General features: G+C 35.1%; 1 long non-coding RNA gene across 5 annotated transcripts in view; it reads left to right on the top strand.

Moving 5' to 3' along the window:
* Positions 1-12,499, top strand: part of LOC106017859 (uncharacterized) — an 89,386-nt gene extending 76,887 nt beyond the window's left edge. For all 5 annotated transcript variants that reach the window (XR_011809820.1, XR_011809819.1, XR_011809818.1 and 2 more), the window contains 6 exons: positions 956-1,082; positions 3,848-3,907; positions 6,555-6,622; positions 8,483-8,553; positions 10,906-10,990; positions 12,380-12,499. This is a non-coding gene — a long non-coding RNA (uncharacterized lncRNA). The remainder of the gene's footprint in view (positions 1-955; positions 1,083-3,847; positions 3,908-6,554; positions 6,623-8,482; positions 8,554-10,905; positions 10,991-12,379) is intronic.
* Positions 12,500-24,262: the final 11,763 nt, after the last annotated feature.

Raw genomic sequence — 24,262 nt, 5'->3', positions numbered from 1 at the left:
AGGGGCACAAATTGGCACACAGGAGTTTCTGTCTGACCATCAGGAGGTACTTCCCTGCTGTGTGGGTGGCAGAGCACTGGCACAGGTTGCCCAGGGAGGCTGTGGGGTCTTCCCTCCCTGAAGGTCTTCAAAAGCTGCCTGGACAAGGTCCTGGGCAACCTGTTCTGGGTGTCCCTGCTTGAGCAAGGGTGTGGACCAGATGGCCTCCAGAGGTCCCTTCCAACCCCTAACCAGTGTGTGATTCATTGAACAGATGTCATGAACAGCTTGTATCAGCACAGTAACAACCAATACTTCTCTTCCTTTTCTCTTTGGAAGAGGCAATAGTGCAAAGAAACCTAAAGGAATCAACCCACACTACATAAACTCCAGCTGCTTACTGACCAGGATCAAACCCCAGCAGCCTGCAGGGAAATTTGCCAAAATTTTCCAGTGGTTCTGCTAACTTACACGGATGTTTCCAAGAGGATCCTTTCAGATGAAGACTCCCAATATACTTTCATAGACTATATAAACTAATAGACTACAATCAGCTACAGCTAGGCTCAGACAAATTCAAAACTTGGAAATTTGGTTGCCATTGGGAAATTAGCCCACGCTCCCATTTAGTGTGGTAAAAACATGTTAACTCAAAACAACTTCATTGCTAGGAGATCCCATCTTTTAGGCAATAAGGAGATAGTACACCAGAGTAAGAACTCAATCTGCATTTGTTTTAGCAGCTTAAATAAAACAGCTTGTTTTTGCCTGATTTTTAACTTGTACTATTTTTATAATTTGGAAATTCACATATGTCAGATTTGCAGGCCGTATTATGTAGTCACTTGCTGCTAGATATGTTGTCTCACACTGATGCAATAAACCTTCTTAAATCGATAGGCTGAATATCTGCAAAGTGATCTTCTGGCAGTTGTTTAGCTGCATGCACTTATCTTTGTTGGCTTTTCTCTTCTAGTGCATCCTAACTAGTTCAAAACTAGTTCGTATGAAGTTAAAGATGGGCACGGAGCATATGATATCGATTGTTGGTCATGACTGACATGTGAAAACTCTCCAGCTGCTAACTAGGAGACCGTTCTGCGGTAAGGACAATTAAATATGCTATGATAGGCTCAATAAATCAAGTTAATGTGGGGAAAGTAAACTACTGTGTATGGATTTTTCTGTTGTTGTTTATTTTTATTTCCAGGAATTTCAAAAGTATCATTGATTTCACAAAGGCTGAGGTTTTTAATCAAGTATGTATTTTCTAGTTATTAAAAAAAAAAAAAAAGGAAATTTAAGAACATGGGTAAGGATGTTTCTTATGGCTCCAGAAAAAACGCAGTCAGAGTTACCATTAGTAAATAAATTTCACGCATATTAGGCCTGGAAAGAAAGCTCTGGTACTTTGTTTATAGTTTGCCTGGAGTTTTGTGATTTACATATGCATACACGTGTGAAAGAGATTCAGGGAGACCTGCTACCTACTCAAAGCATGAATAATTTTATTTTATTTTCTTTGTTATAACTACTAAAAAAAAAAAAAATGTAACCTTGCAATCTGTAATGAAGTGAATGGAAAAGTGAAATCATGCTAACTGGCAGAAGCTGTGGTACAGCAGCTAGAAAAAATGTGTTAGCAAGCATTGTGTGAATCACTGTCTCCACCTAGTGCTCCTAGAAGAAATTTCACCTCTACACCCTCTGGTGGGTGACGTTACAGACGGGATTCTACAATGATAAAACTTTTTGTACGTATCTAGTCATAACAGTTGCAGTCATTAATGCCATTATAGTTTTAAATATGTCAGCTTTTATAAAAGGCAATTATAAGGGCTTATAAGCTGTCTATAAAGATTCACTATACATTGAAATTTGCCAGCATAATAGCGTTTTCTGCAAAGACCTTTTGGCATATTCTACACATATTCATTAACAGTAAGGCAGAGAGTTTGTCAGAAGCTTCACAGAACGATTCATATGCTACTGAGGGTCTGTTTCAAGAGCCTCTTCCTAGTGCCAGTAGGAATGGAAGAAAAATCAATATAAGATCAATTCTCAGCAACCCAAGTATGCAAATTAATGACTCACTGATACGTTATAGACAATGTTCTGAGTCAAGAGAAATAGGTGGTAGTGTACAACTTAGTTCAAGGAGTTAACACTCATACAATTATACCATAACAGCTTACTAACTGAAATAATCTCTACTGTAATTTTTACAAAATCTTTTACTTCGATACCAGGTTAAAAACTAGTTGGGAATTCAATGTTGCCTACATTACCTCCTCCACATTACTGAGAAACTTTCAAATATAACAGAAAATTCATGTGCAATAGAATTTGTTCCTATGAATGAAACATCCGCAACACAGAGCTTCAGCTTTATTCTTAATTTAAGAGAGATTATTTTGCCACTTTGCCAAAACTAATAGTATGAAGACAGTAACTTCAATCTACAACATATGTTTGATTTTCACGTGCTTGTAAGGTGTTCTTACTACAAGTTTCACACTTGGCTCCCTACACTGAACCTAGCACCTGTCCCAGGAATAAGCTTGTCTCTTTTTAAAGAATTATAGATGCATGTAACTGTCACTGATGAACTTGTGTGAAGTTCTGTGCATTGATTTGAGCAACCTCGTCTAGTGGAAGGTTTCCCTGCCCAGGACAGAGGTGTTGGAATTAGATGATCTTTAAGGTCCGTCCCAACCCAAACCATTCTATGAGTCTACAATACTTACCCTAACAGATTCTATTATTTGATATAAGAGGGGACTGGGAGACAGTATAAAATGTTATGGCATTCTAAAAGGCTCAAAATCATAGAATTTTTTGGGGTAGAGTGTTAAAAAAAAAAAAAAAAAAAAAAAAATCCTCTCTCAGTAGTATGAAGGTAATAATGAGGAAAATCCATCACAACTGTAACTTGTATCTAGCCCACTTTTATTTTTCTAGATAATTTTAAACACGTTTTTTTCTGATCATGAACTGTAACTAATTTATCTAATTTTGCTCAAATTAGATAGTGTCACATCTCGCCAATTTAGTAGAACAGTTTGTAAACTCATGTATTAACAATTTAAATCAAGATCAACATTATAAATCTTTGTGCTGTGAGTTACAATAGGTTAAAAAAGACAAGATAAGAATAGTAGCAAACTTTTTTTGCCACTTAAATCAGATTTTGAGCATTGTTTGGATGTGTTTTCACTGGTTATTATACAAAATATATGTATTAAATGAAAAGGTTTTGTTGTTACGTTAACCAGACATGAGTCAGAGACAAAGAATGTGGTACAAGTGTTTTATTGAGTCTGAGCTCTGCATGGTTGGTATGTGTAATATAAGGCTTTGAGTGTTATCTTAGGTACTTTCCTGCATCTTTGACATAAAGACAAGTTGAACAGTAAAAACAGTTGGCTATCAAGATGAACATAAATTTAAAATTAACATAATAGCTTTTAATAATTCAAATAATTTAAAAGGTTTGTTTAAATCTCTGAGTTTCACTGTATTGTCATGTGGACCTTTAGGTTTCACCAAGGCATGAGCAGTAGTGCTGTCAGGTAATGATACATAAATTAGGCTTCATTTTTTCTTGGTGATCTAAATGATGATAATATTCAACTGTATTAAATCTGTACTTGATAAGATCAGCTTCACTCAATAAAATAATTTATTGGAAAGTTGAACCAAAAGTACTTAAGTGTTGTCTGTCAGACTGTGTAGTTTTGGCATCTGTCCGAGACTTCAGTGAATTTGGAACACATTTATTTTGTTCATCAGAAAAACTTAAAATGTTTGTCTCCTCCATGTGTGTTTGAATTTATCTTTTAATTTTAATTTTTAACTTTTAATTCAGATATTAGAATAGTAAAAGTAAGTCTGAGGAATGTGAGAGAACAGATACTTATATATTCAGGTAAGCAATAAAAATAATTTATTTTAAAAAAAAAAAAAAAAAAAAAGTCTTCCTTGTGAAAATGTGTAGTACTTTTAAACGAAAGAAATACCACCCAAAAAGCTAAAGTGTTTTTGGTTTTGTTTTAGTTCTGTTTGTTTGTCTTGCAGTAGTAAAAAAAAAAAAAAAAAAAAAAAATGTTTACATAATTTTCAAAATGCCAGTTACGTAAAAATCTGCATAAAATAGCCAGATAGATTTCTAATAATAACACTTTCCACCAGGGATGTTGTACAGTTACCTCTGATTGTAAAGTTAGGAAGGCAAGCATTCTGCAGGACAGCATAACCCAAATCCTGAAAAGACTTAGTTATGCTTGATTTCAGCAAGCCAATGGAACTTTTAATGGTGGCAATATTAAAATGCATTTGCTGTGTTTGCAGAAGGAAGGTCTTAATAAAACACTAAATCCAGTGGAAGACTTTTTTTGAAACCTCATTTTTATCATGCTTGTTCATTTCATGTTTGTTTTTTATGTTCTTCAAAGGTTGAGAAGCTAGAAACATTTTCCTTTGCCGGTCTGTTTTCTATATCAGATTTCATTGCTGCATATAAATGTTTATAATGTACTTGTATGCAGTTAACTTTGACTATACGCAGTGTTCTCTGTAACACTAGTAAGTCGAAGCAGAAACTGAGAAGGTTTGTTGAAAGAAATGTACTAAATTCAAATAATGTTTTGCTTTTTTACTGAAAACATTTCTACTAGCCAGTTGAAGTGCTGCTGATTCAAAGCCTGTTCCCTAGTGAAGGTCCCAGTCCGGAATTCTTATCACTTTATGCTTGTGAAACTGCAAGTTCTCTGGAATGGAGATAGAAACAAAAGCAAGGGCATCTGTCATTATTAGATTAGATATCACAAATTTGTTAAAGAGAGAGTGCAGCAGTTTATTTTAGTATTGGTAGGAAATAAAGTTAACTGCATTCAAATAAATTAAACTTTCCTTCAAATGGGGAAAAAAAAAAAAGCTATCAATAACCTTAATGATAAACTTACTCCAAAAGCCACAGTAGCCAAAGTTATCACTTCCCTTATTAAGTAATGAATTTTCCCTTAGTTCATACAGACTTTGAGTATTACCCTTGTGTTACCATTTGAGAATATCTTACCTTGTCAAAGGTTTGCATTCACATAGTCTCTTCCTTTGAGTCCCTTCTGTTCCTCTCAAAGTAGCTTCTGCATTTCTGAGCAGGAGTTCCTTGACATACGAACTGCAAGCCATATAAGACTTAGAAGGTTGTGGTTTTTTCAGTATTTCTTCCTCCATTACTGTTTATATGATCTACAACTGTGAGTCAGGGTACGTGAAAAATAAATATTTTCAGTCTAAGTCTGTCCAAAAGTGTTCTCAGTTGGCACAGCTCCCTTGCCTTTGGGCAGTTCCTTTTCTGGCTGGTGGTATGCCTTCCACACTAACCACTGAGGCTGTCTGCAGCGCTATTGAGAGAGTTGTGGCTTTATATCCAGGACATTCTAACCTATGGCTCCCGCTGTGAAAATGCACTTAAAATGTGGCCATTGATTGTTTGGACAGGGACAGAAATCCGATGTATGTTTCAAACGAAGCTGGATGATGGGGTTGGAACTGCTGGCTTGAAAATGAATGTTTTTCCACTCGTAGATTTTGGGTGAATAGTTCCTTATGTCTAGCTGTCTTAGTTGAAACTAAGATGATTGTCATCATGTTAGTGACTCTGAAAAGATTAAAAAGGAAAAACAAACAAACAAAAGAAACAGAGGTTCATGTGAAAGTTTTATTAAGATCAAGCTTGGATCTTCCTAAAGTGGGGTTCGCAGTACTTGTGGAAATGTGAATTACTGCAATAACTGTCCTTGTTGGCAATTACTTCATTCTGTAATAATGAACATGCTGATAAATGATTTAATGACTGTGAGGACCATCCTGTCAAAGGTTTTTGCGGCTGGCCGTTTAAAATGCACACCAACTCTTAAATAATTATTTAAAATTCTCTTAGCAAAACATGGAAAAATGTCAGATTCATTATATATATGATAATTTTAATCAAGGGGATAGAAAAATGCATTTTACACTTCAATTTTATGTGACAAAAGATAATTTATATACCATGAAAAGCTTGGATGTAAAGAATAAGTTAAATACACTGTTTCTCATATTGTTAGCAGAGTTGTTACCTTTTGACCTTCTGTTTGAGATTTTTTAGAACATTTGATGCTTCTCATAATAGTTTAATATTACTTTCTTCACATTGATTAAATACAGTTCATACATCACTGAACAATGAGTAACATTCAAATAAGGCTGTCCACTGAACTGCCTGCAAAAATGATAAAGTAAAAAATTAATCTTCAAAGTAAAGTCAAGCCTGAAATTGAAATCTTTGACGCATACATTTCATAATTAGTTCATTCTGCTATATCTAAAATGCAAATACAGTGCTCTTAAAATAATTCAGATCTTCTTACATGGAGCATTAACGAATTGTTCTAGCTTCTGCACCTCTGACTTCTATGTATTTTGGAGTCATTTGACTTTGTTGTTTTCATTGTTAAGTTGTTGAATTTTCTTTTCTGTAAGGCTACTAAAAGTACTCCTTATATCTTGTGGTTCTCTACCATTTGTTTCAGTCAGTGGATCCACTTACAGCTCAAGGGAAAGGAATCTCACAGAATAGGTGGAGAATCCAGGCTTAAAGGTACAGCCCTATGCTAGTGTCTCCAACACCAAAGCCAGCAGAAAAAGTCCCCCCGTTGCTCTGTCCTCAGCCACTTTGGTGTTTGGAACAGTCCAGCTCTACGTGGGACTATTCTCTAAACTTGAGCAGTGAAATTATCCTGCTGCGTTGTGATTTTATTTCTTGGTTTGTTTGTCATATTGGTTGTTTTTATATAATTTCACCTTGGATCATTTTCCTGAAGCAATTTACTTGGCAACCACAGGAGCATTAAGCAAATAGAAGCTGGTGTTTTAGAATGGGAAGAAATCTCATTGCCACACAGCGTGTTGTCAGGATTCTCCTTGCAGGTTTAATGTGCTCTTTGCATTCCCAAAGCAATGATCATGAAGGTTGTTTCCTCTGTATTTTGTAGTGGATACTCTGTCAAAAAATGCATAACCTTTCTAGCCACTTCTAGCGCCAACAGAAACTTGCATGTTGTGCATCCTTGATAACAAATCCTGCATACTGATATAAAACTGGTAACATGACATTATATACAGGATTAGCCTTCCAGAACAGGTGCCTGTTTCGTTTCTGCTACCAGAACAGCCGAATTCTTAGGAAGCAAAAGGCAAATGCAGCTGCAGACAGACTTCCTTTAGACAGGTGTTCTACTTCTGAAGAAAAAATAAAATAAGGAGTTGGAGGAAGAAACGAAAGAAACAAAAGAAAAAAGTGACAATATAGAAGACAATTTAGATCATGATCTGTAAGTAATCCAGAACAGTCATATTAGCAGCTGTGACGCATAAATTTTAGCAGAGATATACATCCATATAATACTGTAAAGGCAGCTACATCTTATACTAACATGGTATTTCCATAGTGACTGTCCAAAAGCCTAGCTTTAATCTTATGAGGCTAATCTTCCTAGACTCCCTCTATGGTTAATACAGTAATTCAGTGCCCTTTGGACAAATCATAATGTGAAGCCCACTTTTGCTGGTTGTAGATTAGTCTCCATCAGCTTAACCTTTGTGAATAAAAGCCTCGTGAACACCCTGATTAGATTGTGCTGTCCATATCTGTAAGAAAGATATTTTGCTTGTGCCTTTTGTAAATTACACATTATTAACAAAAAATAACAAGAAGAAGCTGGCAGCTATGTTTAAGTATTTGTAGCTTTTGCATCCATTCAGCTTCTCATACTAAGTGATAGCTTGTCAAATTTTCAAGAAGTTATAGGTTAAAACCAGAAGAAAAGAAACAAAGAGCACAACAAAAGGCTGAGGTAGAATAGGAAAGATGAGGATGGTGAAAGTTAAGCAGAAGACATTTAATCAGAAATCCAGCACCAGAATAATTTTTAAGTGCTGTTGAAAGAACTGGTTAAAATTAGACTGAGCACAGATTTTGCTCTCCTTTTTTGAAATCTAGTTTGTATCATATTCTCTCCCGTCAAATGTGTCTGTAAGAATTCAAAGGCAAAATTTCAAATGCAGATGGTTGTACTGAAAGACCCACAGTCCTCTGAAATACAACCAAACCTTTCCCTCCATTCCTTCATGTACTACCCGTGTTTGTCTTTTTTTAGTAAAACAATACAGTACAGCGTAACCTGAAAAACTAAATATGTGCAACCTAATTGGAATAAACTATGAATAAAGCAGAAGACTGTAAATGTCATGCCCCTTGTTGAAGGATTTTTGTTTCACAAGGATTATTTTTTGCCTTGGTCATTAAGAGATCAAACCATAACTCTAAGTATCTGAATGGGGTAAAAATCAGGAAAATTTTATGATATAAAAATATAAAATCATTTGGTAGATGTATTAGAAAAATGTTAGATGTATTTAGAAAGAGCATGTGTTACAATAAGATTATCATTCTTCACAGGTTCTTCTGTATGGCAAACTCTAAACTTCCTACAAGTTACCTCAGGCCATTTGCTTCATTACAGTATCAAGGTAAGAGTCCAGGCTTTTTAAGAAACAGTGTCAGCACTAAACACACTGATTTTTCTCAGCAGCCTGGTTGTTAGCCACCCCAACGGTTAATGTATAATGGTTGTAGAAATCACCCTTTGTTCAATGACATAATTCCCCCATATCCTTAACCAAGCCCACTACTGAATAATAAAAGTATTATGCGTGTCAACGTTTAACCACGTAAACACACTGAAATTCATTAGCCTACTCTAATGTGAGACAGGAATTGCACAGCTTTTCCTGGAAACAATTGAATAGTGAGTTGTTAAAGCAGCAAAGATAAAGCAGAGGGATTTGAAACTAATCTAAGAAATACTAACTGCAGGAAGCAGCTGCACTTACTGTATGTAACAACAGATGGCAGTATTTTCTTATATGTTAGGAGATGTAAATAAGGTGTCTCTAAAACAATTATAAATCTTATATCAACAGCTATTGAAATCCTATATGAAACTATTTTTTTCAGAAACTCAATGTGTATGTCACTTCTGGATAAATGTTAACTTTAGAAGAAGCTTACGCTGTAAAAACATTATTTTGCATACCTAGGATTTAAACATAAAAACATCCTAAAGCCATTCCCTGCTAAGGTCACTGTCTGGGTTTAGTTACTGAGCCCAGAAGGTGGTATAATGTGAAAGAATCCCAGGCTGAAGGTGCTCCCCAAGGAACATGGCTAGCACACAGGTCTATGGAAGATGAAGGTGCTGATTTTGCTTCTGGCTGAACAAGGCTCCACAATTTTCCTGTGCAGCAACTGCTCGTGTAGTTTGTCTTTGCGTGTGCTCGCAAGGAGGTAACTATTGGGACTATTCCTGCTGCACAGCCAACCTCTTGCCACATCACAAACTTTGTATACTACATTCTAGCTCTTAGAAAACAGTATACATGTATTAACATACCACTAATACTGGAAGAAAATAAATACATATATAAAAACTAATTTGTAGGTGAAATCCTGAGTGTACTATAGGGAATGAAAAACCTGCCATTCACTACAGAATATGTGCTGCACCTATTTGCATGAGAGGTAACGTGTCTTGCCTTGCCTTCCCTTGCCTTGTATTTCTCAAAGCTTAGAGAAAATTCTTGTTTTAAAATTACAAATAGTTCTGGCAAGAAAGTGTTCATGAGTTTGACGAAGAGAATGGATTCCCAAAAGACAAGAATGAAGAATAATGTCAAGATAAGGAACTACCAAAAATCCCAAGATTACATATTTATACTTTCTCTGAAATATTTTCCCACCCATTTCCCCTTTCTTTGTGTTTTCTGTTGTTTTTTTTTTTTGTGTGTGTGTTTTGTTTTTTTTCTTAATCCAGCCTTCCTAGTCTATGTCTACGTCTGCAAGTATGTATTATACTGACTTTTCTATTATAATTCTCATGAGGAAGTTAGAAACCTGGGTCATAAAACGTAGAGACTCTGAAGACTAATATTTGTATATAACACTCTATAGTGTAAGTTCACGAAGTATATTATCAACCTAAAGTTCAGCTGTTTATCCAGATCTCAGACAAAGCTCTCTGCAGGATTTAGCAAAGCACAAGACAGCTATTTGAGTTCGATCAGCACATTATAAATCATGCATTCCCAGGCCTTATTTTGAGAGTGTGGGATTTTGACCTGTGTCTTAGGCCTGAGGTTGTATTAGTGGAAAAGACACCTGATGGTATCAGTCACACCAGCTTTGGAAAGTGAATGACAACTGAAACAATTCCTTGTGTTTTAAGACCCGATGGTATGGAGGCAGACTTCATTATTTTTCCTAAAATATAAATGCAACTTTATAGACTGTTGTCTAGCTGTTCAAAGCCTTTGTTATATTTGAGAAGGAACTGGGTTTAATGATTTAATAGGGCCTCAATATTCTTCTATCATTTCCGTACTTTATTAGCCACTATTTCCTGCAAAGAATCTCACAAATGAATTTGAACAAAGCTAATATGCCAGTCTAATGACAGATTGCTTTTAAGACTAATATCAAGGAACTTTCTTCCCATCTAGTGAATGAATCATAGTCATTCAATTGTGGACTGTTGGACAGATATACGAAGTGCTCTTTGCTTTAAAGCTCTCTGAACATAAGGAATGATCTTAGGATCAAAATATCATCAAATAAAAATACTACACTGTTACAGAAGCTCAGATTAGTATTGATATAAGAAGTCCAGACACCGCGTCTTTCAAAAACAGATAAAAAAATACCAGCATGTATGCACCATTTGCCTTTAATCACAAAGACATACTGAACATGCTTGAAATGCCAATAGTTTTATAGATTGCTGTGCCGTTTACTACTCCTCTATTCTTCACTTTTTTTCCCTTAAGAGATGAAACCCAGTGCAGCAGCATGACAGAAGATACATTGAACCAGTCAGCAGACCCATGAAGAGAGAAACTGGACCTTTCTGTGGTAACAACACAATTTCAAAGTGGTGCTCTTGAGAAGTGTCTGACTCCAATAGCAGCATTCCCTTTGAATCTCCTGTAACTCAAAATAAGTCTACAGCTTCAAAGATTTATATATATCTAAGGCTGTATTTTCAAATTCTTCTATATATTTCTGTAAAACTAATTTTTCATCATATCTCAACTTGTGCAACTATTTTGCATGAAAACTTAAATCCAAAGAAAACTCCCTAGGAGTCATCTTTTTTAACACTCATCAATTTTAATAAGAAAGTGTTTTTTACTTTCCTTTTGAACCCCTTTTGATTTTTACCCTCTCAAAAACAGCACTGCATTCCCTTTTTTCTTTCTTTTTTTTTTTTTTTTTTATTTTCTGTACCATCCAACATCCTTTTCTTTTCATATTAAAGCATTTTGCTTCACAGCTGCTATTGCCAAAATATTAATTTTGAGTTGGTTGGAGCTGTGTATGTTGTATGAGCTGTGTCAGTGCAGAATTGCTGCCACACCTTGGATTGCACTGTAGACAGAGTTTGCTTTTTGAAAAGCAAGCTTCCATCACGTTACACTCACAACCATTGCGGTGGCCTTTTTCCTTTTTTTTTTTTTTTTTTTTTGGGGGGGGGGCAGTGGTTAGAAGAGTTGCTCTTTACAGTTACTGTTAGTAAAAATAAATGTTATTGGAATGCACAGATAAAAATGCTGAGCTTTCTTGTACACATCAAGCAGAAGCAGCTGTGATCTCTATGCTGTCAGAGGGAAGTAAAGAATAAGAACTTGGTTAAAGAAGATTTTCTCATGTTAATATAGGAAACAATGCCTTCATGTACTTTTGATGTCGGTGTGCTTTTTCAACCTTTATCTATGCTTGAGAAATTATTTTTGATTAAAGTATGTGTGGGTAGACTCTAGAACTAGTAGAAAACACCTAGCAGACATTTCAAGGTGCAATATAGGACTGAGCTCTTGCTGTCTGATTACCTAGACAAAGGTTTGTCCTGTTGTTCACGGAGGAAAGGCACAGACAACTTTTCTCCTTTGATTTTGCAACCATTTTTCAAGGGGGCAAGTAAAAATCTTTTTGGATGCTAAGGCTGATAAGTTTTCTTCATGAAGGGAGGGGAAAGACTGTTCTGAGAGATGGGTGCTTTTGAAAAAGCTGAGCAATTTGAAAGGATTGATTAATGAAAAATGTACAAATACAGCGTATATTACTGAACAACTCTGAAGCTCTGAATGGATACTTATGATAATGGAACCAAGATGCACGTGTCAATGTGCAGATAACTTTCCTGGTGAGGTTTCTGCATAAAAATAAACAAAGAAAAGCAATATATGTATTTTAACATAGCACTGTTGTGTTTTTTTGTTTTTTTTTTTTTTTTTTAATTAGGAAATTTCACCAGATGAGTGATTTTAAACCTGACATCAAAAATTACAATGCCCACAGAACCAACTGCATGTGAAAGGACTAAAGTGAAAATTTAGAGGTGTCCTGTTGTCCTTCAGGTAAGATGAGTGGATTTCTTACAGTAGAAAATAACATTTGTTATGTATATTTATATACTAATCCTTGTCCTAGCTGTAATCTTTAAATTTAATATACTTCGTGTTACCATATATATGCTCCATATATTTTTTATATATTCTTTGACCAATTTTTGTGTGCATTATAGCAATACTTGATTTCCAAATGCTAGTTTTGTTGAAAAAAAAATGTATATACATATATAAATTATATGGTCAATGAAAGAACATTTAAGTAATGTGCTAGAGTATAGAAATGATGAGCCAAGGCATCCCAGGCAGTAGTTTTAAAATAAGAAATATATAAAGTCAAATGGAAAAGAAATGTGTAATAACTGACTGATAAAAACATTTACGTGTTCTAGTTCTGAATGTAGCCAGTATGTTTCACTTTTCTAAGTTTTTGTTTGGCAGTAAGCAATGTTCAGTGCAGTAAAGACTGTTTAGACTAGAAAAAGTCATTGTGCAGTATGTACTTTTGCTTTTTCGTAGCTGCTTCATCTTAGTTCTTCCAGCAGTTAAACCTGCTGGTTATGTCTCTGGCGAATGCTTCTGTGTATGAACGCAGATTTGTTTGAATCTTCCTCCTGTTTCTTTCACATAGAGTAACTTGCACAACCTTTGTAGGATCTGCTTCTCTATTTGTGTTTAACATAGTTTTAAGCTTAATGCATTCTAATAAATGTGAGTGTTCATCTCATTGAGCTCCTCCCAATTCAAACTGATGTTGTTACATGCTCGTGTTTTTCAAGGATGCTGTTCTTCAATTACTTATCAAATCAAATGAAAAGGCTTACTTATCCTCCCCTTTGCCTTCAGTCTTTTGCTGAGCAGATACATTATTAGCTGCTACAGATCTTGAGCAGATACACATACTACGCCTCGATACTGGGAATGGGTGAGCTTGATTTGCTTGACTGTAGATCATAGAATTATAGAATAACCTGAGCTGGAAGGGACCTACAAGGATGGATCACTGAGTCCAACTTCCAGGCTACACACAGGACCACTCAAAAATCAGACCATATATCTGAAAGTATTGTCCAATCGCTTCTTGAACCGCAGCAGGCCCAGTGCCTTGACCGCTTCCCTGGGAAGCCTGTTCCAGTGCCCGACCACCCTCTGGGTGAGGAACCTTTTCCTAACCACCCTGACCCTCCCCTGTCCCAGCTCCATGCCATTCCCTCGGGTCCTGTCGCTGTCCCCAGAGAGCAGAGCTCAGCGCCTGCCCCTCTGCTCCCCTGTGAGGAAGCTGCAGGCCGCCATGAGGCCTCCCCTCAGTTTTCTCTACTCTGGGCTGAACAAACTGAGTGACTTCAGCTGCTCCTCGTGTGTCTTCCCCTCTAGACCCTTCACGACCTTTCTCACTCTCCTTTGGACACTCTGTAGTAGTTTTATATCCTTATACTGTGGTGCCCCAAACTGTGCACAGTACTCGAGGTGAGGCCACACTAGTGCAGGGTAGAGTGAGGTCCCTTGACCACCTAGCTAATGCTTTATCATTCTGTACTTGGATTATTGTTAGTAAAGAAACACTTTGAAAACAATACATAAAAATGGATGATTGAGAGAAAATCAGGAACAGAGAAAAGAACACAGAATTTAAGCTACCATGCTATTTATGCCAGCCTTTCTCTTTTGGAGTATCTCTTATCCAGCATATATGTAAATGCAGAACATTCTTTCTGATTTAAATCTACTCATTTCAAAACAATCAGCACTACTTTTCTGTAAAATCTAAGATGGCACAAAGGAAATTACTTTGCTTTGATTTTCTATTACAGAACTGGGTTCTTTAGGCTACAGATTGATAAAAAGGTGCCTAAATGACTAAAGCATTTTAATTTGAATGTCAAATTCCAAAAGAAAATGTGAGAAAATGAAGCATAAAGTGTACCCCTTAACTTCTAACTTCTCACATTCTTTTGCTATCTACTGTCTCCAGTAACAGTCATTTTCTGATGTTTTTGATCTTAAAGTTCTATTAATTCAGCTTCATTTACTTTTACATTAGTGGATTAATTTCCAAAGTTGCTATATAACTTTGGATAGGAGGGAGAGAAGAAGAAATCTGTTGCTTATGACATACTGTTATGCTGGATCTGGCTGGGATGGAGTTAACCTTTTTTTTTTTTTTCCCCTTTTTTACTGAATGAATGGCATTAGAAAAAATAATAACATAGAATAAACATGCTGCTCATTTTTGTATTTTAGCAGGCTCTTTTTAGTTTAATATTGTCTCAAATGAACTCATGAATGAATTGCACTATAAATAGGTATTACTTCAAAATTTTTGTGATAAGATAAAAGGAATACACCTAGAAGGCCAGAATTTTATACTGTCTAAAGCAATGATGTGCCCAATTTGAGAACATAATTAATGTCATTGTATGTAAAGATTATACTAGTTGCTGCCTAACTGACCATTACTTTTACAAATTTTTAATCTGTGTACACAAGTACAGTCATTGCACAGGTTAATTAAATGCTATTGAAAATCAGACTTGGTGTAAAGGTTATATTAAATAAATATCAGACTACTGAAAAATTAAAAATTGGTCAGACTTACATGCAAGATATACATTTCAGAGTAGAATTCTGAAGTAGTTTTATATTACTGTTAATTGTTTTTACTTTTCTCACTTGATATATCTGTGAGTACATAAAGATTGATTGTTCTTAATACATTTAAAATAATTAGAAGGAAAAAGACCCTTTGGGATTATAAATCTGCTTTATATGCTAGTCTGTTGAGAGTAAGAAAAGAGAAATAAAATTTGAGATTAGTTTAAAGATTTAACAAACATTAAAGAGGTACAATATATCCTGTTCAATTTGCAGTTTTATTTTTGTATATCATTAATTATTAGATTGATGTCAGTCATGTAAATTCAGATAAATTCAGAATTATGACCATCCCAAAATGTTACTGGGTTTAGTTTCTGCACTATAATTAGATTTTTGTATACTAATTAAAACCTAATTTTATTTAAACTGGTAAAATATGTGTGCTCATATTCACATCCCAGTTACTTCCATGAGAATTTCAAAGACACAAATACAAATTAGCTTCCAATACAAGATCCAGAGCACCTACTTCTATTTGCAGAACAGCTAATAATGCCATGTATGAAAATCATACGTTGTCCACAGCAAGCTGATTGAAAGTTTTAAAACTGAATGAAATCAATGCCAGTAATTAGATACTACAAACAGAAGACTCAAAAGTCATCAATCTGCTCCCTGCTTCACACACTATGCCAATTAATTAACGAATTAAGCTTAAATGGATAGACAGTGTTGGCAAGGAGAGATCAGAAATGAAGTTTTTCCATCTTTGCTAAATATGCAACTACTATGGATAAGAAGAGTAGTTCTTTTGGGATTTCTCTTTGTCCTCATTTAAATGTGTAATGACCTTTTTTCACAATGAGACCAATGAGATTTCTGACCAACTGTGCTGTAGTTTGTATTTTAAGAGGCTCCTGAGAGTGGGACAAACTAGTGTCAGGCCCTCTGACTTCTTCAGTGACTGTTTTGGCAGCTAAGCTACGAAGTAAAACTAGAGGACACAAACCACCTACTGTGTTTTTGAATATAGGTCATATGGCTAATTTACTTCTGTTCACATATTGGAGCCTAATTGCAGAGACTTGGGAAAAAATCACTCTGAAGGATACAGACGAAATGAAATCAAGCACCTACAAAGCGAAGTGCTCAGTGAAATGTGAAACACTTTCTCGGTGTCTGGACCACTTCCTTGTTGTTAGATGCCTCCATCTTCAAACCCTTTTTATTCACCAAAACAAATACCTTGATCTTGTCCACACTTTCTATTGAAGTGCAGACATCTGCATACCTGAGCTCCTGCTGTAACTGGCAATCTCCACCAAAAGTTTATTAGCCTAGCAAACTTTTTTTTTTTTTTTTTTTTGCTTTATACTGATTAGATCCATGCCTACCTCACTGATTTTTTTTTTCCACTTTTCCTCATTTCTTCTTCCAATATTCATTCTTCCTTTCTTTGTCCATCTTTATGCAGCCTTTACCTTGTTGTAGCTATATTTGCACCCTCAGATAATCAACACCATTTTCCTTTCTCTTAAAAACGATAAAATTCAATGAAAGGCGGTAATAAAGGGTTGGTTTCGTGGTAGTTATTGCTGTGTGGACATACCTAGTAACAGCAGGGATTCATGACACATCATTCTTTATTCAAAAAACTGCCAATGTCATTTCTTAATCTACTACTTTTATGCTTTTGCCAGCAAAACTGAATTGATGGGCTAAGAATGTATACAGCTAGCTAACTTTGATGAGAGGCATAAATGCTAGATTCTGTTTTGAGAATTAATGGGAGAAAAGATAAAATAGACATATCCGTATCACAAAGCTATCATGTTGGAAAGAACAGTAATTCATTGTATCAGAAACAAATAAATATGAAAGAGAAATCTAGAAAGGGAAAGACGATCAAAATGAGGGGGGGGAACACTTAAAAACCGTGGAAAAAATACATGTATTTTTATTTTTCAAATGTTCAAAAAATTCTGGCATTAATGTGCTTTATAAAATGAATGTAAAACACATTCGGTACTACTTCAAACAAAAATGGCAGTGCAGTTTTTAAACTGTGAATTTAATTTATGTACTTTGAGTGTTTCTAAGTGTTATTCAGTGTATTAATAGGATACAGATCTCAAAGATTATAAAAACACATGCAGTTTGTTATTACACCCTTTTAGGTGTGGAATAACAGTTTTTGCTTTTCTTTCAAATGCAAACTTTCTTGTTGAAGGACTTCTGAGACTCCTGATTAGTGTGTGGTAATATTTTTTAATTCTAGATCGTTGTAAAATACATTGTTAACGAGACATTTAATCTGCTTTTGTGATGTCAAATTTTGTAAGTTTCATCTGCATAGGAAACTTTGAAATGCTATGACATTTGATGCTTTTACATTTTGACATACCACTCTGTAAGCATACAGTTTGAGCCATACCATAACCCTGAGTTATAATGCCAAAAAGCCATTTATAGATTTAAAAGCTGCCATCTTCATGCTATAAATACTCACTGCTGTCACTGAAAAGAAGTAAATGAATAAATCTGAGTCTTTTAGCCTCCTTCTTGTTAAAGACAAGGTTTTACAGCAATGTTTACTTGGCATTATAATATAAAATATTCTGTTAAAAAAATCAATCAGAGATTACTGTACATAATGTTTTCATCTTTTTTTATCTACTTAAGAGAATGGTAAGATATTAGTATTTGTAGTTTGTTGTTACCATTAATGCGCAAAATCCTTGCATTGTGTTTGAAGCAAGGCTGCTATGTACATCAACATTGAAATTTGATTCCACTGAAATCCATGGGATCTTCAAAACCTAAAAAGCACAGAAATGAAAAGATTTGGTTACCAATACTAGTTTTCCTTCTCTGTATAACAGAGACACAATTAGCCTGTATGGAACACAAACATATTGTAGAGAATATGGTATAGAATTCATAGGTGTGCTCTAATTCCACACCACCTTGCCCTAATGAAATCCATGATTTTCTGCCAGACCTATTCCCAGATCCTATAGTCTCTCCTTTAGTGAGAGTGCACATCCTGGAGTTTGAAAGGCATGGCTAAAACATTATCCTTTACATGAGCTAAACAAAGTATGCTACATTTTTGGCTGTAGATGTGGGGTCAATAGCGAGTTGTGACTTGTTAAAACACATAACAATGCTGACATTTTTCTGTCTTCATTTTCTTACTCTTCTTGCCTTTGTATTTCATATAACCAGAGTAACCATAATGGATGCATAATAAAATGATTTTAGGATGGTAAATGCATAGGTTCTTCTTCTTTTTTTAAAGGTACTTAATTATTCAGGTTCATGTATATCAAAGAAACCCATTATCATTAAGTCCTCTTGACAGACAAAGAACAAAATGGCTGATTGGTTTTACAGAGAGTACAAAAGAAAAGGTAACTTGTTTTCCTTTTTTAAAAGACCCTAATTGTTGTCCGTTCTTCATCTTCTTCAGCTTTTTCTTAGGCAAGTATAATAATTTCCAGAATTTCTTGAAGTAATTTTTGATTCGTCAAAGATCATCTTCATCTAAAAAACTAAGATTCATGACCTTACCAGAATCCATTCTCAAGGCCCCTCGGTGTTTTCAGAAAACATTACTGAAGGCATATATCAAAAAACAGTCTTGTATTCTAGTCTTGACCTTTCCAAAAAGTCTTGGAAGTTTTTGTTTGTTTCTTTGACAAAGAATAATAGTATTTTTTTTTCTGGTAATTAACCAAATAGTGATAAAACCCTAGAAGGACAATGAGACTCACGATATGCCAAATACAAAAATTTGCTTTTCTGTAATTTTAGTTTAGTTTAAATTCCATTAAAATCTCACAAAGGTTGTTTACGCAAATTTTCTTCTGTAATCCTATGAGATTTAAATGGTGCACCTCCTTTGTCGTCCAGCAATAAAGGTTCAGTCTTGATGGTATTTGCATTTCCATACACAGGCCCCTTTTAGTACAAAGATTTACTTTAAACATCCACAGACAGAGGTTTTCCACATCTCTTGTTTTTCATTGTGGATCATTCTGCTATGTTACCACCTACCCCTGTGGCATCTTTGTTTATCCTTATTACCTTCTTCCATGATGTAGCTGTTATAACTCGACCTTTTATTTAACCTGTTTTTATTAACATCCCACACATGAGCAAATGGATGAAATGAAATGTAGGTAGCTTGAAGAAAAATAGGAAGTTCAGAATAAATTCTTTATTCTAATGTTATAAACCTTGTCATTGGTTCTCTGAAAACCCAGGAAAAGCAGTTGAAAAGAGTGAAAATAAAATCACATTATCCTTGATGACTGCAGACAGTTTAAACGTGACAGCTGGTTCTTCGTTTGTGGACATCTGCAGAAAGCTAACAGAAGTCAATTTCCTGTGGAGAGCAACTTTTTGTCTGAGTGGTATGTATTCTCTGTGCACCCTTTCTCTTCTGTAGTGTATAGACGGACAAGATACGGTCGAAGCTGCCCTCCTGTGAAATGGCTGGCTGCTGTGTGTGCGACAGGCCATCGAGGGGCTGCCTCTGGGGAAGGAAAAGCATCAAGCAATGATTGCCTTTTCCCAGGGGAAAATCTGGGTCTGTCTCATCTACCCTATGTCCATTTTTATGTAGTTTTTTAGCAAGGTAATATACCTGAGTCCTTTATCTGCCTGCCAGGTTGGATTGGAATTAACCATTGGATCTGAAAGATGTTATGGGAAGGACCAACAGATAGACAGATTATTGCAGTGCCATAAGCTTTATTTCCATAGGTAATGAGGCTGATTTTCTGACAGTTTTCATTGATTTTCTGATAGTTTTCATTTATAAGAGTAAGAGCTTTAAACTATGTGTACATGTTAATAAGATGTTATAATAGCATCCTCACTGCCTTACAAAGGTGACTAATGATAGAACAGTTGATGTAATAGAAGCAGTTAAAATAAATGCAGATATTTTCTTCACTTTCAAGGATTTTGGTAAATCTGCATTCTTTCGTGGAACTTCATTAGGACATTTATCTTCAATTATTTGTCTATAGTTGAATCTACCTAATTTTGTCACTCTTCATCTTTTTAAAAGAATTTTATTAAATATTTTTCCATAATAGCAGTGATTATACTGACTAGCTACTAAAATCCATATTTATCCATAGAAAATATAGACAGTAGAAATACTGTATTTATTTTATGATATATTTAGAAAAAAAGAGTCAGTTATCTATAAAATATCACATTTTTCACTGATATACATACCAAGAAATGTAGAAAGAGAAAGTTATGTTAAGATATTGTTAAGCAATCTGTAATGCACATCGTTATGGATTTAGGAATTTATGCTATAATGAGGTACAAGTATTTTTTGAAAGTCCAAATTTATTCATATAGTTTGGTATTTGTGCACTTTTTTGACCTAGAGAAGCCTTTGTAACATACAAGGTTCTTCCCATACAGATTTTTCATGAAACAGTAATTTGAAGAATAACATTGCCTATGTCGGGAAATGAACTATTAGAAAGCAAGTTAAATTATGCTTTTGACAAATGAGGTGTAATGCGTGGGCTTGGTTAAAACAGAAGAATAGAATTCACCATAATCTTTATAAATACATGAGGTAACTCAAGGCAACTGGCAAGCAGTTAATATTTAAGTTTAGTAAACTTCAGTGTGGAAAAAAATCAGCAGTTTAAAAAATATGGTTAAACACAGCTGTGTTTAACACTGTGTACCAGCATGGTTGTCACGTAACAGCTACTCTCCTAGGACAGTAATAGAAAGCACAGGCAATAGGAAGAAAGTAAATTGGGATTATTTTCAAGCACCTAATCCCTTATCCAAAATTATATATCCATGAATAGTGGGAAAAGGCCTTTGCTGTTGCAGAACAAGACAGAAGTTAAACACAAAGTAGAAAGAAGGTGACATTTTTTTTTTCCAACATCTAAACAAAAGTTTTCTACATATTAACCCTTGCATTAATTCAAATACAAATCTGATTAATAGATTATTTGCTATCTGAACAGAATGATGTCTCTGTATTTACTGGACCTTTACCTATCAGCAAACCTGTTATTAGTTTTGCCTTGCAAAGCACTTTTTTAGTATTTCAGGCTCAATAACCTGAACAGTATAATTTCCATCTCAGAGGAATGAATGACAGCCTTTAAACCAGCTATGATGGTTCACGCAAGAAGCCCTATCTAGCCTGTAATAGTGAAGCACTGTGGAGGTTGGACAAAAAGAACTCAGGAAGAAATGAAACTCATTCCAAATGCACTGTATACAGAGGTATTTCAATATACTTCGTGTGAATATTCTACAGTATAAAATATTTTTCACGTAGTTAAAGAACTTTAGCAAATATTTTGGTTTTTAAAGATCCCAGTGATAATTTAAGAAGATTCTATATTACATTCTTTCTGAGGGGCTTAACAATGTACTCTAATATACATGCCATTTAAAGCACAAAAATGTTTCAGCTGACTGTAAGTCAAGAACTATGACCTTTAAAAAGATTAAAAAATAGTCATACAGACATGCGCATGACTAATTACATGTAGGACAGTAAAACAGGACTGATTTCAGTGCTAACAAATCCTTAGGGTAACTGTCAAAATATGAAAAGAGCAAAGAGTGAAGTGCTGTTTACTTTAGAGGCATTTAGAATGTAAAACGTAATTCTCATCCATATGGATAAGCAGTCAGGATTTTAGTACATGGTCATGCAGAGGATATGTGATCAGATCTTAAGCCATGATATATGTATGTAGAAGGTGTAGTAGGGACTATTTTTTTATTCTTCACTTTTTTTTTTTTTCCCTTTGGAAACATATTAATCAAAACTGCATTGAAATTGCATGGCTTAAAAGGAACAACTGGTGCTAATAACCTTAATACTGTGTAGCCTGTTGATGTGTTATGTAGTTTGTTGATGGTGTTGACATCACAAAGAAAGGCCGAACTAAAGATAACAAATAATGCTTCAAGATCAGATTGGAGAGATTATCTAAGCATATGGTGTACAATATAAACTGTGCACAATACATATTTCTATCCTAAATATGGAAGGCAGAGGAGAAGCAACAATTTTGTAATTGAGCATTATCTCAGTGTGCTGGGTCTGTCTGAAATATAAATGGAAAATGAAATATCCTAATTATAGGTAAGCAATATCTGGATTGTCTGTTGGCCATAATCAACTCTTGTCTCAGTTGTATAACATATCACTCTGTGATGCATTCAGCTTAGCATATATGTTCTTTCTTTGACATACCACTGGAGTATTTGAAATGTATTATTTTATTTATGAAGTCTAAAATCTTGAGAGAAATTTTTGGTAATTTTTCTTTAAATTTTTCATTGTATAGACATATTACTCAGAGTTGCAATCCAAAGGAAATTTTTCATTATTATGTAAACTTCCATCACCCAACCAGAGATGTCTGTATGATCAACCAGATGCAAAAAGAATTGTGCTTATCTGAATGGTTATAAACCTGACCATAGAACTTATGCCTCAGGAAAAATAATTGCAGAGGTAAAGATACTAAAAGGGAGATCTGACTGTCAAAGACAGAGCCTTGTATCACCGAGCAGCTTACAAGACCCAAGTCTTGATGGAAAAACATGGAGATTCAAGGATTGATTTCTTTACTAGATTAATTCCATAGATTCCTATAGTGCAGTCAGACTAATGAGAATTTCACTAGGGAAACAGTTTTAACAGCAGTCGTGCAGTCCTGTTACTTTGAATCCAGAGTAAAATGAAAGACATGGGCTATAAGATACAGACAATAAGGTATAGTTTGTTTGGTGGTTATTCTAAAAATCTCTTGCCATTATATTCTTTCTCCAGATTCATCCTCTCTCTTTGATTGTGTCTGGTACTATCTTGTTGCCTTCTTTGTCATTTTACAGTCTTCTTACAGCTTTCAGTCCTCCCTCATCTTTTTATTATGATATGGACAGTAAAATTTCTCCATGTAGATGAAATTGTGTCTATTTCCAAAGATACCCTTATTAAGTTACAGTCTTTGTGATTTTATTTTTTTTATCCTGTAGGCAGGACTCATCCACATGATCAAAAATAAAAATAAAAAATGGTTGCCTGCTAGAAGAAAAGTAAAATCAGACAATTCTTTTGCCACCTGATAGATTACATCTAGTTACAATTCTTGAGGATTGGTTACGTCCCAACAGTTGTTTTAGAAAGCAAGTTTGAATTTGCTGGCAATGTGAGATATAGCTGTGCTCCAACAGCAGATTACTTTTAGTTCGATGAAGTAAAACAAGAACAAATACTTGCAGTTCTATATCTTACAAATAAGGTGATTTTTTTCAGCAGGTTATCATCTTTTCTAGTATTTTGATCATCTGTGTCTTTTACATTGCTGTATCTGTGAATTTTTTTATTTATTTTTTTTTTTTGTGGAATTTTGAAGGAAAATCCTAGTCTCTATGATGTGAGGGCTTTAAAATATGACAAAACTAAAGGAGCAAAGGTCATTTGTTTGTGCATGCATTAGAATGAAATATTATCTTCAATATTTGCTGAGTTATTACTGTACTTAATGCATAGATCTGAGACCTAGGTCATCAGGGTCACCTGCATTGTCAAGAGATGCATATAGCTACCCATGAAATCACTGCTGTCTCTTCCTCCTGTGTAACTTATGGTCTCACCCTGACCTGCAGCTGCCTCCATCTCCTCTCCTGAATCTCTGTATGCATTGCAGCCAGGTTCTGCCCATTGGCTGTTGATCCACAAAAAGTGACTCTAAGCCTGGCATTAAAGCTTTATTTCCTTCTGCTCTGCTACCCAGGGGTTCAGGAGGACAGCCACTCTCTTGGCTTACCCTGTACTGCTCCTTGGAGTCAGGGGAGCCCTGGCAGAGGCCAAATGTAGGCCTCAACAGAGGAATGGACTCTGCCCAGGTCCAAAACGCTATTTCTCCATGTGTTCACACAATCCATGAATTGTGCTGACTTTATTTAACACTTCACATCTAATGCCTGATAGGTGATATTGAAAACAATATTATAAAGCAATTTCTTATTCTTTATGTAAATGTATATGTGTATGTGCATTCCCATGCATTCAAAATTCAATCATTCTCTGCTTGTCCATTTCTTGAATTTGGGGGAATAATATGGTTAGGTTTCACTAATTTGGGGGAATAATATG

This window comes from Anas platyrhynchos, chromosome 5 (genome assembly GCF_047663525.1).
Source record: "Anas platyrhynchos isolate ZD024472 breed Pekin duck chromosome 5, IASCAAS_PekinDuck_T2T, whole genome shotgun sequence".
In the NCBI taxonomy this organism is placed as follows: Eukaryota; Metazoa; Chordata; class Aves; order Anseriformes; family Anatidae; genus Anas; species Anas platyrhynchos.
Note: the sequence above shows the minus strand (reverse complement) of the source record. Positions and strands in the feature narration are given on the sequence as shown.